The sequence below is a fragment of the Acinonyx jubatus genome, chromosome B2, assembly GCF_027475565.1.
Source record: "Acinonyx jubatus isolate Ajub_Pintada_27869175 chromosome B2, VMU_Ajub_asm_v1.0, whole genome shotgun sequence".
Classification (NCBI taxonomy): domain Eukaryota; kingdom Metazoa; phylum Chordata; class Mammalia; order Carnivora; family Felidae; genus Acinonyx; species Acinonyx jubatus.
The window spans coordinates 26,812,793-26,816,764 of record NC_069385.1 but is presented as its reverse complement, the minus strand read 5'-3'; positions in this window follow the sequence as shown (position 1 = coordinate 26,816,764).

Genomic DNA, 3,972 nt, shown 5'->3' with positions numbered 1-3,972 from the left:
CCTTCTTTAAAATTTAATTTAGCAATGCCTGCTGCAAAAATGAAGTGTTTATCGGCACTATCCAGGGGCATTAAACTCTAGCTTGCTGAGCAACACAAACCTTAAGAACTTTCTTTCTAAATAGTTTAAAACTTTTGCTTTTTAATCAAAAGAGAACAGGGTTAAGTTAAATCAATTGCAATCCATGCTTCCTCAGGTTCAGGTCATTTCTCTTCTATTAAATTATAGTACATTTAAATGGAAAAATAATTTTTGATACTTTTAATAACCTTAATGTTTCTAGTAAGCAGAGAATTCAGACACTTAGATCTTAATCCTCATTAGAATTTATATGTTTGGCAATTGTGGGGATTCAAAACTTTAATTTGTGAGAGGGGGAAATGATGTTTTATAATAATCCCAACATCCAATATTTCAAAATGTCCTTTGGAAAATTCATCCCACAAAAACAGCTGAAATGCCCACAGGTATCATTGTGTATCTACTTGGAAAGGACCGCCATTTGTAAGTCAATTGTTAACCATCTAAAAGTATTTTTTGATGATGATTATGGAAACATTAAATCCAACCAGAGACAAAGAATTTTATTCCAATATTATGTACCTTCATTTGCCTTTTAAGAGATTAAATGTAGAGGACAGAATTTGGATTAACTGGAAAAGAAGGACCAAAAAGCCTAGTGTATTATGCTAAGCAAAATAAGTCAGTCAGAGAAAGACAAATGCCATATGATTTCACTCATACGTGGAATTTAAGAAACAAAACAGAAGAACATAGGGAAAGGAAGAAAAAAACCAGAGAGAGGTGGGGAGGCAAACCATAAGAGACTCTTAAATATAGAGAACTGAGGGTTGCTGGAGGGAGGTGGGCAGAGGATGGGCTAGATGGGTGATGGGTATTAAGGAGGGCACTTGTTATGTGGCACATATATATGTGCTCATACGTAAGTGATGAATCAACAAATTCTACTCGTGAAACCAATATTACACTATATGTTAACTAACTAGAATTTAAATAAAAATTTAAAACAAAAAATTTACAAATTTAAAAAAGTCAAAGTCACCAAGATTGTTGGGGACCTCTTGTTTATACTCCTTGGCCTGATTTTAACTCTTTCATTCTAACATAGCAACCATATGCACAGTTATTTTTACAAGCTGTTCAAGTTATGCGCTCTAGTTTCGTATATACCCCACCTCAGGCTAAACCAGCACCTAAGTTATTAAGGAAACATCAAACATCCTCTGTAATCTTTTGAAACACTCCTCATCCTTTTGTGATGCGTTCAGTCCCATCTCTGGACATATGTTGCTATTTGTGCCGTGCAGAAAACACATGTGAGGGGAATACGATTTTTAAAAAGTTACTCTTTGGTGAAACTTAAATGATAGCTAATACTGACCACAGGAGTTTTTCCTAAATTAGGCAATAGCATCACAAAAACTCAGGAATTCCTTTGTTTAAATTTATTTTAATCTTTATTTATTTTTGAGAGAGAGACCGACAGACAGACAGACAGAGACAGAGTGTGAGCAGAGGAGGAACAGAGAGAGAGGGAGACACAGAATCCGAGGCAGGCTCCAGGCTCTGAGCTGTCAGCACAGAGCCCGACGCAGGGCTCGAACTCACGAACCCAACCATGAGATCGTGACCTGAGCCGAAGTTGGACACTCAACCGACGGAGCCACCCAGGCGCCCCAGGAACACCTTTATTTTAAAGACAAAAACTGAGGCTAATATTAATGTGCCTGGGCCTTAATTTTTTCCCAAGAAGATCTATCAGATTACAAACCCCTAAATCACAACAAGCGTATCATTACACCTTAGGACTACAATGACACAGTGCCATGCTTATACCGAAAAATGAGGACTCAAAATTAGGCTGATTTTTTTTTTTTTTTTTTAAGATGTGAAGATGAAGCATCAGGTTTGTTTTTTAAAACTTGTTATTTTGAAACCCTTATCAATTTACAAGGCACAAAGAAACGTACAGGAAAGCCCCAGGCACCCTGTCCCGGCATTAACATCTTAACATAACTATACAATGTCAGAACCAGGAAGTGGACAATGGTACAATTCACACTTCTTACATTTAGACACTTTCTGGTTTTTGGTTATTATAAATAAAGCTATTGACGCCATGCACAAGTTTTCATCTCTCTGAGATATATGCCTAAGAGTGCAAGTCCTTTTTTTTTTTTTTTTAAGTTTATTTATTTGAGAGAGAGGGCGAGGGGCAGAGGGAGAGGGAGAGAGAAAGAATCTCAAGTAGGCTCCCCACTGTCAGCACGGAGCCCAACATGGGGCTTGAACCCACAAACTGTGAGATCATGACCAGAGCTGAAATCAAGAGTCAGATGCTTAACTGACTGAGCCACCCAGGCGCCCTGAGTCTATTTTTACTTTTAAGTGGAAGCGACAAACTATTTTCCAGAGTGGTTGGACCAGTAATGCAAAACTGATGTGGTTTTTCAGTATCTTCACCAGCATTTGGTGCTATTTTTTATTTTTGCCATTTGAGTGATATGTGGTGGTATCTCTTTGTTTTAGTTATATGGTATAACTATTCTCTTCAGTGTATTCTCTTCAGTGAAAAGCCTGGTGCATATCGTCGTCTAGTTCAGGTCCTGAAGATTTTCTATGTGCTTTTTCTTTTCTAGAAGTTGTACAGTTTTATATTTTACATTAAATCCATGATCCATTTTGAGTTAATTTTTGTATAAGGTATAAGGCTTAGGTCAAGATTCATTTTTTTGCCAATGGATGTTCAATTACTCCAGCATCATTTATTTAAAAGGCAATCCTCCTGGCTTGAATTGTTTTTCTCCCTGTCAAAAACTGAGCACATTTGTATGGATCTATTTCTGAGTCCTCTATTCTGCTCTACTCATCTATTTATCGTCTGCTCATCTCCAATACCACAATGTCTTGATTACTCAGCCTATACAGTAGGACTTAACATCAGAAAGTCCCATTTTCTTTTTCTCTTTCAAAGTTGTTTTGGCTATTCCACGACCATTTCTTTTCCAGAGGAATTTTAGAATAAGTTTGTCTATTTCTACAGAAAACATAGCTGAGGCTTTGATAAGAATTACATTAAATCTAAGATAAATTCAGAGGAGAACTGAGGTCTTTATGATATGGTGCATCTTCTAATCCACGAACATGGTATGCCTCTAGGTATTTAGGTCATCTTTGATTTCTTTCATTAGCATTTTATAATTTTCAGCATGCAGATCCTGTACATGTTTATTTCATTTCTTCAGCGTAAATATGGGTATTTGCATTTTTAATTTCAGTTTACACAAAAATGCAAATGTTTTTCATATTAATAGAATTATTTTTAAATGTTTATTCAATCTAATTTCAGACTTTCCCCAACAATTTGGGGTATTTATTATTTTCCACGGACAATGCAGCTAAGAGAATCTACTTGGAATGAATATGGCATGTTTTTTGTTCTTTTTACCATCTGTATACACAAATGTTTAGAATCACATCCTCATGATCATATGCATTAAGAACTCATACTTTCAAGACACGGTTGTGCTGTGATCAATTAAAACAATTCCTTCCTAGACAGTTCAAAAATCTACAAAGAACATCATCGTGGACATAAGCATGTGCAGCACCCACAGAGAAAGCCCTCCAAACGGAGAAATCGTCAACACGAACAAAAATTAATTCAGCTCCTGATATTTGCTAGCCTCACTTTCTTTTTATGGAAAGGAGAAAGATGCCTTCAACTCCCAAAATTAACCAGAATGTAACTATTAGTTTTAAGTTTTAAAATGGAATAGTTTGCTGAGAGAATAAGAGTATTTCATGCACCTCTAGAGGAAACCACTTGAGGATTTTGAGCATTCTGAAAACAAAACATCACTCAGTGCTCTGGCCACTACGATTCTGCGATCAGTGTAAAGGTTTCCTGTGCATTCATGGGTAAACACTATGAAGTTTGGTGGGACCTGC